The sequence below is a fragment of the Pinus tabuliformis genome, chromosome 5_1 (assembly GCF_031772625.1).
Source record: "Pinus tabuliformis cultivar Carrire ecotype Pingquan chromosome 5_1, CPIR1, whole genome shotgun sequence".
Taxonomy (NCBI): Eukaryota; Viridiplantae; Streptophyta; class Pinopsida; order Pinales; family Pinaceae; genus Pinus; species Pinus tabuliformis.
In genome coordinates this window covers 32559938-32575021 of record NC_142305.1, presented here as the reverse complement: position 1 = coordinate 32575021, position 15084 = coordinate 32559938, and positions in this window count along the sequence as shown.

Genomic DNA, 15084 nt, shown 5'->3' with positions numbered 1-15084 from the left:
GCCCTGTTTCCTCTGAGGTGCTGGGCTTATCATTGATCTGGCTAGTGGCAAATGTATTGACCCTTTTAGCATACTGGTCATGTGTGAACAATCTCCCTGCGCTGTTCAGTAAGCCAGGGAGTCCTCTTCTTTCTAACACTTGAAACTTTTCTAAAAACTTGTTCACCTCAGTCTGCATATCCTGGGTTCTTCTCTCCAAGGTCTGCACAAAGTTTCTCAGTGTGAGAACCCTTTTGACCATTTGGATAGTGTCAGTTCTGTTTGTAATTCCCATGGCAGCTAACTGAGAACTTGTTCTGTGCTTAAGTACATTGATCATTCTAATGGCCACTTCCGGCATATTGCTCAATTGAGCTCTTGATCTGTGAATCTCCCTCTGTGCCTTTGGGATGAGCTCTAGTTGCTCATGGATAGTTTCAATATATGGCCACTGCTCATTGATAGATTGACCAATGTTAGCCCATAGCACTATTTTCAGTTCGGCCACCACTTTATCTAACTTGAGCTCATTCTCTAGCTCTTTTATTTTGTTTTTGAGGGCTTTCACCTCCCTGTCCTTCTCTGCCACAGTTTGTTTGGATTTATCATATCTATCATTGATTTTAGCCAAAGATTCTTTGGCTGAATTGAGCTCCAACATTTGAGCTTCCAGGACTTGGATTTTGTTCTTCAGCTTTTGCATATCTAGGCTTTGGGCCTGCTCTGTAGTTGTTGGCGCTGCTGAAGTAGATGTTGCTGTTTGTTTGGTCTGTTGAGGAGGAGGGGCAGTGATAGGAGCAGTTTCCTCAAGATTGATGATCTGAGGAGGAGGCTGAGAAGTCTGCCCTTCTTCTCTTTGTTTCAGAGATGCCTGTAATGCTGCCTTTGCAGCTTCTGACTCTCCCAACTTCTCTTGTGCTTGAACCAGCTGTTTATAAATGGAGATCAAAAAATCTGTGGTGTCCTTCTCATGCCTTTGTTGGGCTACCTCATCTGTCTGAGGGTGAATGGTAGCTGGGATCTTGATTTTCTTTCTCATGGCAGCCATGTCAGCATCCCTTAACTTCAAGATTTCCTGTATCCCTGAAATAGCTTTGGGATCATGCCCAATTTCAATGATTATGTCTTCCAGGGACCTTATTCTGTTGTCCTTTGCCTGGGATGATGCCTTCTCCAATTCCAATTGAGAGGCTGTGGCATTGAGGCTGCTCTTTAGCTTATAATTTTCCAATGTTTCATCTGCTAAGGAGGCATACACCATCTCACCAGTTTGTTTGTGCAGTTCAATTTTGTCCATTGGGTGTATGTCTTTGGCCATGACCTCCAGGTTGGTCCTCAAGTAATCTGAGGCAGATTGGGGTTGTAGTGCTGTGGGCAAAAAATGGCTCATAATCATCTTGCCTTCACCTACATCAAAGGCAGACATAAGTCTCTGCTGATTAGTAGGAGCCATGTTTAGCAGATGATTGTACAACTGTATTTTGATAGGCTCATTCCTCCTTTTGATGTCTATGAATTGCTGTTTGATGCTTACTTGTCCTTCTTTTTGCTGGTTGGAGGAGCTGACCTCCCCTCCCATAGCCTTGTCCTGTTCCTGCTGGAAGGAACTTGCTGAAGCTTCTCTGCTGGGTGGGCCCATGCCCAATGCCTGTCTTATTGCTATGTCCTCCTCTGAAAAATCATTTAATCTTTGTCTCTTTTCTCCCTGGTCGATAGATGAAGTGAGGGGAGTTTCTCTATCCCTCTTTCTGCTTAAGTCCTCCTTTTGAGGAGTTTGGAGGACCGAGGCATCGGTGGTAACTTCTGGCCTAGGAGGCACTATGTTCTGAGCCTGTTGCTTAGTGGAGGTTGGAGTATCAATTACTCTCTCCTGCTGTAAGGGCTGCTGTCTGTCATGTTGCACTTCTTCTTGCTGCAGATCTTATTGCTGTTGTTGCTCTGCCTGCTGCTGCTCTTCTTTATCTGTCTGCTCTGTCTCCATTTCCTTTTCTTTTTCTCTGCTAGATATATTCTCAGTGGCCTTGGTAGTTTGCTGCTTGGCAGTTGAGGAGGATTCAGCTGCTCCCGTTTGTGTGCTTGGAAGTGTGAATACCTGTGAACAAAGCTCAAGGTCAGCCAACTTCTTTAGATTCCTTAGTGCCCTCTTGTTCAGCTCTTCTTGTGACAAGGGCTCTTCTAAGGTCCCTCTCCTCCATTTGTCTTGGTTTGCATATTTTTCAATGTGAGGGATGCTATGGTGATCATAGGCAGATAACTTATATTTGAGCCTCCTCATGGATATGAAATGATTAGGGTCATAGGGTACCCATATGAAACTGGTTTGCAGGCCAAGGGCCTCAAGCATTCTCTCTGCTTCCCTCCATCCTTGCTCCCTCTCATTATAGATAAAATGGCCAAGTTGGGTTTTGACCTTCAACTGTGCCTTTTTTCCTTTTCCTGAAAAATGAAGCACATCAACTCTGCCAAATTGCCTAAAGTACTCTAGGGCAAATAGCCTCATAGGCACATACTTGGGTAATTTGAAAGGAGGTAGATCACACCCATATATCCTGATGACAGTGTGGTTTTGGTAGAAGTACCAATCCCCAATGCTATAAGCTTTGGACAGCTGAAGAATTCTCTGCATGTCATCAGTGAGTCTCGGAGGAGGTGAGCTCATCAGCATTGCCATAGTTGGATGGATGAACAGATCCATGAATTCACAGTAAGTGTATGGAGACTCAGGTCTAATGTGGAAGACAGATGACCAGTAGACCACTGATCTGGGATTGCCTTGGGCATCCATTCTTTTGATTGAAAAGTGAAACTTCTCATGTTGATGGTACAAGATCAAATGGTAAATGTAGGAGGTGTATCTGAACATCCTATCTCTCCTTAAATTCATCAATTGCTCATGAATCTTGTCTGATATGTAGGTGGCGTAGTCATAGCAGATTGGTGACTTGCCAGGAGCAAACATAAGCATCATTACCAGCACAGTTGTATCAATATGCTCAATTGAACTATATCCCAAGATGGGAGAAATCATATCTGCAAGGTCTCTGCCCAGCTCATTGAGGTATACATGAAGAATTGGAGGGCCCATCACAATGTTAGTTTTGATGTATAATTGATTAAATTTGACAATTTGAGCATCTGTGAGTTTATCCCCTTGTTTTATCAGGTTTACCAGTGATAAAGGAACCAACTTCTTCTGAGGGTTGAAGCAAAGCATGTCTCTGATAGCTTGAGGGGTAACATAGAAGAGTACTGAACCAGATGGGTCAACAACAGCTCTCTGAGAAATATCATATTGTTCAGCACAGAGGTGGATTAGTTCAGGGAACTGGTTGACCTGAGGGAGCTTAAAAATAGGGAGGAAAGAGTCCCATAAGCCCAATATATCTGTCCCATTTTCATGCTTGGCTTTCAACTCATTCAACAGCTGAATGTGGAATTTGCTGCTCATAAGCTTCTCTTCTGTAATTTGGTAATCCATATCTGCCAAGGTTTGCCATTTCAAGTCCTTTTGAGGGGCATTCAAAGGTTGAACATTTAGTACTACATGTGTCTCCATTGCACGGGAGGATTTTGAATCAAGTGCAAAGTGATTTTGATTGGGCACGACAGTACAGAGGAATGCCTCTGTATCAGGGAGGTGAGATTATCAGGAACAGAGAGTGGTTCTAGGAAATAGCAGTTGAAATACTATTTATAGTACAACTAGGACCAATGTTTGGCCTTTCCTTGTTTCTCTCAGTGGTTAAATTTGGTTTGAATGAGTCTGCCGCGATTGCACAGACAGAACTTAGTTTTTCAATAAAATGTAGGTAAAACAAGGCTCGGCTAGTAGTTTTCGAGGTGGTAGTTGAAAATTAGAGGCTCTGTAGAGGAATTCACCGGTGAATTTATAAGTTTTATCGTCTTTTAAGCTTTTTGAGTGATTTACAGAGAATTCCAGACGTACGGAGGATAAATGATGAAAAATACCTGGTAAAACAGCGAGCAGAGGTTGTGTGAGCAGGCAGGATTGGTGCTCTGGAGGTCTCCTGGTTGATTTAGCAGGTTGGCGGTAAGTCGGACGTGAACAGCATGCAACAGAAAAAATGAGCGAAAAGAACGTAAAAACATGTTTTTCGGCCATAATATAGACTTTTTGACAATTTGGCACCTTTTCTGCGATGACGTCAGCATGACGTCATTGGTGGGGTCAGGGCCGGCTGACGTCATAGGTGAGGTGGCGGGCTCTGATTGGTCCACGGGGATGGTGAAGTGGCATGCCAGGTCGGCAGGTGGTCGGGCACAAGGGTTGAAGTGTCGGCATGGTGGCAGTGACGTGGGATGATGCGGAGGTGACGTAGCACAGGCGGAAAAAGCTAAAACCGGAAACAGCCAGCGGTTTCATATCGCACCGCTCATGGTACGGGGGGAAATCTGTCAGACGTACCTCCGACGAGCTGTAGCGAGGACGCGTGGCAGCCGAGTGACGTAACCATTTTACGGATATCGGACGATATCCGTCGGACGTGAGACCCGCTCCGATATCAATGCTGACCGTTGGATTCGGAGGGCTCGATCCAACGGCTATCAGGGAAGTGACGTGACCGGTATATATGGCGGGTAAACGACGGACGTCGGAGCCGCTCCGATGTGATAAGAGCCGTTGGATGCTTTGGATCAGATCGGGCGGTTGTCGGGGCGATGACGTGATAGGTGGATAAGGCAGCGGGCGGAGGCATAAATACATATTTTTAATGTTTTTTCAATATATTTCGAAAATCGAATATATGCGCAAACTTTGGTTAGGCAACAGAAAGTGGGTTTTTTCGGGATTTTTGGTAGTTTCGAAGGGTTTTCATGGGTAAAGGGGTTTTATAAGGTTTTTCTTGGCAAATAGCAGTTTAGTGAGTGGAATGACTTGAGGAAAGGGAGGGTGGATGAGGTGTAGGTTCATCCAAGTGGCCAGATGTCACTTTGATCCCTGATAGAGAACTTATTGGCTATAATGCCAAAAGGAGGGATATTTATACAAATTTTGGGGTTTATACACCATGGTGTTTAATACTAGTAGGGGAAAGGTAATATAGGGGATTTACATAATAAAGTTAGAGTTAACATGGGGGGAAATGAGTGAAGGGAGAAAACACTAAGTTTGTTTGAGACTAACTTAGTTTAGGGATTAGATCAAAATGAAAAGAATTTTTAGACAAGAAATGTGGCTTCTAAAAGATTAAAAACCACCATAACACTTCAGATTTTTCATAAATCTTCATGGATGAAGGGATGTTAGTAATAGGAGTGGAAGGGGATTTGGGGAATTAGACATGCTTCCTGCTTGCTGCAACTTGATGAAGAAGAACACCTTCTCAATTGTTTTGATTTTGCATTAGTAACCAAAGTTAACATACCTGCAATGGTAAGGATAACCTTTCTGTAACCCCAACTACTTACCCAGCTACTTTGCCTAGCATTTTTTTGTTTCTTCTTGGAGGGTGCACTTGGACTTGCAGACCCTTACTTGCCTTTTCTTTTCTTTTGCTTTTTCTTTTGTTTTTTCTATCTACTTCTACCCTCATCTCTTCCAAGGTCCCAGATTAAGCAGTTGGGAACCTTAATTTCTCTACCTAAGCTACTTGTCTGCCAAGATTAAACAGTTTGGACAAACTTCTTTCTCTATTCTACAACTGGAAATTTAAACCATGGAATGATCCAGATTAGACTGTTGGACCATCCATCAAAATTGGGACACATTAAGCTATTTGCACACCTTGTACTCCTTTGGAAATATGGGATCTTTGCATGATCAAAGCAGAGCATATTTGGAACTTCTATAGCCAATCATGAAATATGAAACCTATTGGTATAGGTAGCTAACAGTTAGTACCTTTTTGTCGCTTGGCACTCATGCTGATTTTTCATCCCTAGGCTCGAGAGTCCTCTTTAGTCCCGCCATGACTTATGCGATGAAGACTCATTCCTCTTTGCTTCTTCGCTTTGTTTTGGCCTTATACCCTAGAGGCTCCTTTGTGTTGAGTTGTACTACTACATTGCATGTTGACCACTTGCACCTTTTGGCCTAGAGCCGACTTCACTTGGACTCGTGTTTAAGCCAACTTTTGACCATGACAACTGCAAAATCAACCTTGCATACCTTTGACTTCTGCAACTTGACACACCTTGACCCGTGGAAGGAACATACCTTTGAGTGTCCCTGACCAGTTTTCACCTCCCTGCATTGAGCATAGGAACGTTCCATTCCCAGGAACTAGATCATCTGTTTCACCAACACTCGTTCTTTCCACTGTACCATAGCATTCTTTTATTCTTTTTCTGGCTTAACAGAAAAAGACAAAAAAAATTAAATATTCCAAAAAGAGTGGGAACGGGACAGTATTTCCATTTATTGTTGGCAACTAGAGTCAGTCATGTCGCCCTTGAACAAAGCACTCAAAACAAAGTCTCCTCTGCATGGGTGGGATTTAGTTTGACTTAGGTATGCCATAACCTTGTTATTGAGTCAGTTCTCCCCCGATTGGTTATCTCTTCCAATCATATGGAGGGTTCGTTCGTGCCTCCTGCATGGCGAACTTATACAGAGTCATGATATGCTGCCACATAGTCAGATTGAGTCGTGCTTTTGTTCAAGGGAAGTTAGCCTGAGTCGGCCTCTCTGCAGTGTTTCTTGACTCATTTTTCAGTCGGCCATCCCTGGTTGTCAGTGTCATGTCTATCATCACATCAGTTATATTGGTCCTTTACTCGTGCCGGTTTGAGAAGGTCCCCATTGACTTCTTGCTGGCGGGTCTTGTCCTTATCGACGACGACACCTTGCTCTAGGGACAGGCCTAGAGCTGCACCCTGGCCCTATTTTCATTATTGATAGGTCACCTTGTGCTCAACATCGATCAGTATCATGGTTATTTGACTGAGTGGTTTCCCTTGTGTTTGACATCAGCTTACATTATCACACATTGGGATCCGTGCAATACCTTGGTTTCCATTTGACCCTATTGGTGGATACCTCGCCTCTGTGTCAGCTTCCATTATTGGTTGGTTCAGAGGGTTTCTATCGTGCACTAGCCACATCTTGTGTACGCTGGAAATGTACTTCGGTTGGGTTACTACATCTTTTTCGTCTGATTCTTTCCACATTATTGGCCTACGGGTTACACTCGCCCTAGATTGATGAAGGATGCCTTAATGCCTTCCTTCGAGCAGATCTTTCCCTATCAACTCCGACTCATTGCTCTAGGGCAAAGATCTAGAGTCCATTTGGCAGTACCTTGGGGTTTGTAGTCATTAGTGGCAGATCCTTCGCTATCGACAGTGGGAAATCATCATTGTCTCCTGATCGATAGATTCTTACAGGTGTTCGACTCCAGCTCATCTATTCACACTTGTTAGATTGTACTGGGTACCTTGACGCTCATTATCATTATCGGTGAGTAGTCTCGTGTTTGTTAACGGTATACATCAATGACCGGTAATCAAACGATTTCTCACATGGTCGACTTCAAATCATTTATTCCCATGGTGTAGAAATGTACCACGGCGGTCAGTGACGACCTCAGGTTATATCAGCATTCATTGGTTCACTTGACAGTTGCTCCTATTGCTGCTAGTTGATACCACTCCACTTTATATGTTGCAGTCAGTCATGGCGACATTCTATATGCTAGCACCTGAGTTTGCAGTGTAGTACCATCCTATTCCATCATGTTCAGTTGTTACCTTTTGGGATTAATCTTTGATATCAGTGATCCGTTGCATCTTTCAGCATCATTGACAGTCTTATATGTGATATTCAAACATGTACTTGTTTATTATGATCAGATGATCCATTATGTATCTTTGAGTCATTTATACTTGTATGCTTAGTGGATTTACTTGTACTTGATATGCGGACATGCTTTACTTTTTTTGAGCATGGGTATGCCTGCCTCAGACAGTGTTTCTTTCTGATCTCCTTTAGTGGCTTGGCAGGTTGAATTCTGGTGAAGTCCTCCTCGGTTTTTGATAGACTTCCTTTCCATGTACTCGCATAATATATTTCAGCCATCATGTACCCCTTCTGACCTCATATATTAGGGGGCATCTATTATAGCTCCAAATCTCACTCTTATGGTTTGTGATGTTGTACTCATGGCCTAGGGCAACCCCTCCTTCTAGACCTGGTCCTAAAATTTAAAAAACAGTGTTTTATCCCTTATACGCGACATTGCCCTGAGTTAAACGCATGTATACGTGGGTCTGTGTATATCCAACCCGTGTATATGTATTAAAACACTTAAAAAAATATAAAATTCCTTATTTTTGGGCAGAGATCCCAGGTTTTACCTACTGATCACCTGTTACTGCCCGTGGCCCAACTGTTCCCAACCAACTCCCAACTAAAAAACTACTTTGGGAGAGGTATAAAAAGACCTCAAAGGGAAGGCCTAAGGGAGGAGAGAAGAGAGAGAAAGGTTATTGTGCTGAGATTTTTCCCCTGATCAGGTCTGAAGTCCATTGTGCCTTCTGCACTTCCCCCATTTGTCCAGGAAACCTTTGTTTCCTTGTGTGTTGATGTTCATCCACCATTAATGACATCATGGAGAGAGTCATGGAAGGAGTTTGTTAAAGGCTTGAGGCTGGAACGGATCCAAAAGGAAGCTTTGCTTGGAGCCTGCTGAAGGTGATTCAGGTGAAAATATTCCTTTTTATGTACTTTATTTGTCTATAATAAAAGACACATGTCTTGGTCCCCGAAATGAATCTTCTTTATGTTAATGATATTCATGTTTAGAATTCATATGTAAATGGTTATTTGGATTTCATAACTAACTACCTTTATTTATAACATGAAGATGGTTTCTTTATAAGTATTTGTCCATATATTGTTGTGTTCTTTGAATTGGTTGTTTTGCAGGACAAAAGAGAAGAAGGTAACTCCAAGAAGGGTTTGGACCCTAAATGTCTTCTCAAACGTAGGACCTAAGGTACGTAACCTTTACAATAGAATTTGCTTATAATAGCATAATGGCTGTGTGAATGTGTGCTTCTTTGAATAGACAACTTTTAGTCTGTTAGGGTTTCAACCCAAAAAGCCCTAGGGGAACATTTCCCTCCGACACTCATCTTCACCCTACTCCCACTGTGCTTGAATTAGCAGATAGATCTAAAATTAAGCCAGAAGGAGTATTGGACGATGTGATCATCTCATTAGATTCTTGGGAATATCCTATTGATTTCATTGTGCTTCAGCCAAAGAACCCAGTAGGAGGACATCCCTTGATCTTGGGTCGACCATGGCTTGCTACAGCTGATGCATATATTGGATGTCACTCTGGTGATATGTATATTTCACATGGGGAATCTAGGAAGAAAGTTACCTTATACCCCTTTTCCAGATCTATTCAGGACCTTCGAGATACTTTATGGTTAGAATAGAGCAGTAATGAGGAGACTCAGCTCATTTCCTTTATCCATCAGCATATTGGGTCTTCACAAGAAGATGAGATTCAAGATTTCTTGAATAATCTAGACACTATGCCTAATTTTGAGCTATTGAGCAGATCTTCAGCCTACATTTTCAAGATAATCATGATTCTGAATCTTCTGTGAAGCTGCATTCGGGCACCTTGTTAAGTACTCCTAAGCCTGATACTACCTTTTTTGAGATTAGCCTTGACAAATCCTTGTATATTAGTTCATATTTGGACTCATCTCAGTGAGAGCAGCTTGTGAATTTGTTGCAAAACCATCTTAGTGTCTTTGCATGGGGCTATGAAGATATGAAGGGCATCCCCCCTGAAACTTGTACACATCACATCTATATTCAGGAAGGAGCCCGACCTGTCCAACAACACCAAAGGCGAATGCATCCATCTATAAGAGATATTGTGAAGGAAGAAGTACAAAAACTCTTGGATGTTGGTTTTATCTATCATATTTCCGACAGTCAGTGGGTCTCCCCATTAGTGTTAGTACCTAAGAAAGATGGAAGATGGTGTATTTGTATTGATTATCGAGAATTAAACAAAGCCACTCTCAAAGATTACTTCCCTCCCCTTCATTGACAAGGTGCTTGATACCCTTGCAGGAAAGAAATACTTTTCCTTTTTGGATGGCTTCAATGGCTATAACCAGATATAGATTGCACCCGAAGATTAGGATAAAACTACTTTTACATGTCCATGGGGTACATTTTCTTATAGAGTACTCCCCTTTGGTTTATGTAATGCCCTGACTACCTTTCAAAGGGCAATCCTGGCCATTTTTGCTGATCTAGAATTTGTAGAAATTTATATGGATGTCTTTTCTGTGTTTGGTTATTCTTTTGATGAAGCTCTCGGAAATCTGGAAAAAGTACTTCTTCATTGTCACGAAGCCCATCTCGCCTTGAGTGACAATAAATGTATATTAATGTGTAAAGCAGGAGTGGTACTTGGCCATTTGATTTCTAGTAAAGGTATCCAAGTTGATCCAGCAGAGATCGAAATCATTCTGCATCTTCTTGCACCCAAAACTCAAAGGGAAGTAAGAGGTTTTCTAGGACATGCTGGTTATTATAGGAGATTCATTGAAAATTTTTCTAAGATAGCTACTCCTCTTTTTCGACTTCTAGCTAAGGATAGTGAATTTTCTTGGACCACAACTTGTCAATAGAATTTTGAAACATTGAAGGAAAAGTTAGTGCATGCACCAGTTTTACGAGGTCCTAACTGGTCTCTGCCCTTTCATATTTCCTCTAATGCTTCAAATTTGGCTATTGGTGTAGCTTTAGGACAAGAGGAAAATAAAAAATCCTATGCTATTTATTATATTAGTAAGAATTTATCTTCTGCTGAACTAAATTATACAGTTACAGAGAAAGAGTTTTTAACTATAATTTTGCAATTAATAATTTCAGGCACTATATTATAGGATATAAAGTATTTGTACATACTGATCATTCCGCGATTAAATATTTGATGAATAAACCATTAACTAGTGGTAGAGTGACTAGTTGGTTACTATTGTTGCAGGAATTTAACATTACTATTGTTGATAGACTAGGAAAATCTAATGTTGTAGCAGCTTTTCTTTCTAGATTAGATAATCCTGGTGAAGCAACTCATGTTAATGATGATTTTCCAGATGAACATCTTTTCGCTATGTCAACAGATTCCACGTGGTTTGTTGACATTGTTAATTACTTGGTTACTGGGAAAACACCACCCCACTTGTCTGCTTGTGAAAAGCAGAGTATTGTTTAGAAAAGTGCTACATATTAATGGATTCAAGGAGATCTCTTTTACACTAGTCTAGATCTAATTATCCGTAGGTGTGTAAGAGAGGAGGAAGTGTTTGACATCTTGAAATCTGCTCATGATGAACCTTGTGGAGGCCACTTCGCTGATAAGCAGACTGCATATAAAGTATTGCATGCTGGTTACTTTTGGCCCTCCTTGTTTAAGGATGCCAAACAATATGTCAAGCATTGTGATAGTTGTCAACGAATGGGCTAGCCTAATCAAACCAATGAAATGCCTTTATGCCCTCAAGTTATGATTGAGCCATTTGAAAAATGGGCTATTGATTTTATAGGACCAATAAATCCAACATCATTAAGTAAAAAGCATATCTTGGTTTGTACAAAATTTTTTACGAAATGGGTAGAAGCTAAAGCTATTTCTTTTGCTACAAAAAAAGTTTTTGTTGATTTTCTTTTTACTGAAATATTTACTAAATTTGGTGTGCCTAGAGAAATTGTTTCTGACAATGGTCCACAGTTTATTTCTAATCTGGTACAGGGTGTGATGGAGCAATATAAGATCTGGCATAGGAAATCCACGCCGTATCACCCACAAGTAAATGGCTAGGTGGAATCCACAAACAAAGTGATCGAATCCATTCTTACAAAGACAGTAAATATGCATCGGAAGGACTGGGCTGAAAAATTACCAGAGGCTTTGTGGGCATACATAACCACTTGGAGAAATAGCACGAGACATACACTATATGAGCTGGTATATGGCAAACAGGTTCTGTTACCAATTGAATTCCAGATCAAAACTTTTAGAACTACAGTTCAGTTAGGACTAGTAGTTCTCTCTGAGGCACAACAACAATGTCTTCTCCAATTAAATGAGTTAGATGAATTTCGTAGGGATGTTGTTCTGCAGAACATACTAATTCAGCAACAACGTAAAAGGTGGCATGACAAGTCTATTAAGAAAAAGCAGTTCCAACCAGGTGATTAGGTGCTCCTTTATGATTCTAGATTTAAAATAGCTGAAGAGAAACTCCATACACGGATGGGACCTTATGAAGTGATCCGAGCATTTGAGAATGGAGCAGTAGAAGTTAAAACTATCGATGGACAAAATTCAGTATTCTTAGTAAATGGACACAGGCTAAAAAAGTATTTTCAGCCAACTACCAAGAAAGATTTTACACAACAAGTCCAACAACAATTTGGGATGGTAGTGGTGAATGGTAATACCAAACTTTTGAAAACATGAATTCTCTTTCTTCTTAAAAAAAAAAAAAAAAAAATAAGAAAAAAGTAAAGAAAAAATATTTTCCTGTAATTATGAAAGTCAGTTCTCTGACTTGATTACAGAAGGATCAACCTAAAAACCAGCTTGCTAGAAGGAGGATCAAAATTCTCTAAGAAAAAGAAAATGTTGCTTGATATTTAGATATGCTAGCTACCACCAAGTAAAAGTGGGTTTAGCAGAACCAACCTTTATACAGTTGGGCTTATTAGCATGGATATTTTTACTCAAGTAAAGCTTAATTTTCGTTGCAGTTATTTTTCTCGCACCAGTGCAGGCAGACCTTCCAGAAAATTTTCTGCATTTCTTCATATTCAACTTTCATAATACTCCCTCAGTTTTCTTCCTCAATCCCAGAATGATTAACCTTCCCACATTCTTCTAAATTTACCCTGTCTGCTTCGAAGAAATCCCACTTTACCCTTGAATTTTTTTCCCTATCCCACTTCTATTTATTCCCTCTTTTGGTACTATTCCTGGAATCCCTCTAACAGAGTTCCTTCCCATTCTGAAAATTCCCCTTTCCCACTTCTTTATTCCCTCACAAATTTATTGTAGGATCTCATATAAAGAGCAAAAGGATATGCTCTGAAGCATCAAGAAAGGGCGAAACAAATTTTCAGTATAAGTTGAGGAAGTCATGTGAAAATCTAGCCTGTATCTTATTTAAATTCTATGTTTTAGATATTATGCTTGCACTAGTGCAAGAATGTTGTCCTATATGATAAAATAAGAGGAAAGGTATGAGCATGATAGTATGATTTAAGCGGTGCAAGCAAATTAGTGAAAGCATGCACCTCGTCAGCAACATAGTACAAGTTCTTTTTATAACATACAACATAGAAAAGTGGTCATCATGAAATTTATATGAAGTCATTTCACTTAACTGACAAAGTACTTATGCTATCATACTAACTAGGAGAAAATTATTTAAAGTATAAGGTGTTTTTGAGTTAGAAATCACGATCTTTTTTTAATAAATGCTAAGTTCTTTTCTTGAATTATGAAGGAATGCGGACATATTTTAACCATTTCTTGGACATGATTACCCCTCTCCGCCATAATCCTAAACGTCCTTCACTCATAATTATTACCTCACCTAGCCGTTAAACCATCACCGCAAGTACCAATCCAGCCTGACCTCAAAGATGACGTGCATCTACGGCGAATGAACTGATAATATGATGAAAAGGACAGTGGACAGTTAGATTTCTATTTATAAGGACCGATTCCTCGGTATTGCATGTAAAAATTTCAGAACCCGACTGTTCATAACCATTAAGTAGCAATGCCGCCTGTTTGGAATGAACCCCTGTCTCTCAGAAAAATAGAGCAGACTGCCGAGTATCACAATAGTCTTGCACTATTGCAAGACTCAAGTTTTCTTCCGTTTCTGTAGAATTTTGATGGGTATGATAAGGAAGTGGCTTTATAGTTCGCAAGGAGTTTTAGAAACGACCGAGTGAGAATTGGACCTCTCAAATTCAAAGTCACAGAGGAATTCATAGCAGCAGCAACGGGTTTAGAGAACACTGAAGCACACTGGTTTAAAAATCAGAAGCTAGAAACGAAACGATGGAAGCATTTCGTCCTTGATAAAAAGATAGAGGTAGATTGGAAAGTAGGAGTTCCACGAAGCACCTTGCTGGGTCAGTGGAAAGACCTCCTTTTCATTTTACAAAAGTTTGTGACCTGCAAAGGAAGATACACCCATACCTTGGTATATCACTTTAGAATGCTACAACATTTTGAAACTGGCTGACACGTCCGATGGAGGATGAATTTCCCTTATTTTTTGCTCAAAAGCTTGGAGAAAATGGCTAAAAGTGTACAAGATGGTAGGACAGACCAGGCCAACACAAGGTTTTATCATCACGGCCTGATAAAAATATTGGTCCTAAAACAGTTAGAAGTGAAAGGTATGACATGGGAAGTGCTATTAAAACAACTACACAAAGGGAAAACCACCGGAAAGGGGATAGAGGACCCTGCTAGCACAAGTAAGGGCCCGAGAAAAAATGAAAAGGGAAGTCCTTCTTGCACCAGTACAAAAAGGAAGTGATCTAAACAAGCAGAGAAGGCCTCGCCTTCAAATGAGAGGATGGCTAGCGCACCAACTGAAGAGGTCATTTTGATCCCTGAAAATGACAACCTGTCAGTCCTTGCAAAAGCAACAAATTTTGCAGAGGTTGAGGATGATGCTCTATTGGCCGATTTTGTCAAGAAGCCCCGGAAAAAGAGTAAAGTCCCTAATGAAGGAAAAAAACTACAGTCCCCATAGAAGATGAAGTAGAAGAAAAAGAAGAAGAGGTGGAATCTGAAGAAGTAGAAGAAGGAGAGGCAGGAGAAGAAGAACCAGAGGAGGAAGAACCAGAAGAAAAGGGACTAGAGGGAGAAGAGTTTCCTGATGTAACCATGGCGGATATGGAGGTCATTGAGAAAGACACAACTCCTACTGAAACAGAAAAAGAGAAGGAATTGGTAACTCCTATTGCTCAGGTAGTTGAGTTAGAACTTCAAGTACAGAATTTATAGCAGCTTGTAGCCAAAGCACAAGAGGACAAAGAACAAAGCAGAGGAAAATTGATGGTAGAAATCCAGAAGA